Raw genomic sequence first — 856 nt, 5'->3', positions numbered from 1 at the left:
ATCTGAGGTTCCAACTTACACCATCAGAATGGCTAAGATCAAAAACTCAAGTGAAAATACATGCTGGTAAAGATGTGGAGAAAGGGGCACCCTCTTCCACTGCTAGTGGAAGTGCAAACTTATACAACCTCTTATGAAATAAATCTGTAGGTTTCTCAGAAAACTGGGATTTTTCTACCTCAAGACGCAGCTATATGACTCCTGGGCATATACACAAAGATGCTTCATCCATACTGCAAGGACACTTGTTCAATTCTGTTCATAGCAGCTATATTTGTAATAGCCAGAAACTAGAAACAATCTAGATGTCCCTCAACCTATAAATTGATAAAGAACCTGTGGTAAATTTACATGAAGGGATCTTAAGCTTTTCTAAACAAATACATCAAACAATTTGCAGGCAAATAGATGGAAATAGAAAAAATCATCCTGAGTGAGATAACTCAGACCCAGAAAGACACACATGGTATGTAAGTAAATATTAATCACAATGCACAAGATAATCATGCAACAATACACAAATCCAAAGAAGCCATAGAGGGCTCAAGGAAGGATGCATCTATCTCATGCAGATGATGAAATAACATAGACATGTGAGGTAGGATGAGGTAGGCAGTCATGTGGAAGAGAAAATAGCGAATATAAGTGAGGTGGGGATCAGGTGTAGGGAGAGCTGGGATAGTAGGAAAGGTAGGACATGGAGAGATAAAGAAAACTGGTGGGGGCCATCTCTGGGACAGAGGAGGCCCCCAGGATCTATGGGATGATCATAGCTGATATCACTGACTGTTGGGGACATGGAGCCAGAAGTTGCCATCTCCTGTAGTCAGTTGGGACTTCCTGGAAAGGAAGTCAC

Source organism: Meriones unguiculatus, chromosome 19 (genome assembly GCF_030254825.1).
Source record: "Meriones unguiculatus strain TT.TT164.6M chromosome 19, Bangor_MerUng_6.1, whole genome shotgun sequence".
In the NCBI taxonomy this organism is placed as follows: Eukaryota; Metazoa; Chordata; class Mammalia; order Rodentia; family Muridae; genus Meriones; species Meriones unguiculatus.
The sequence above is the reverse complement of the archived record's forward strand: the minus strand, read 5'-3'. Positions refer to the sequence as shown.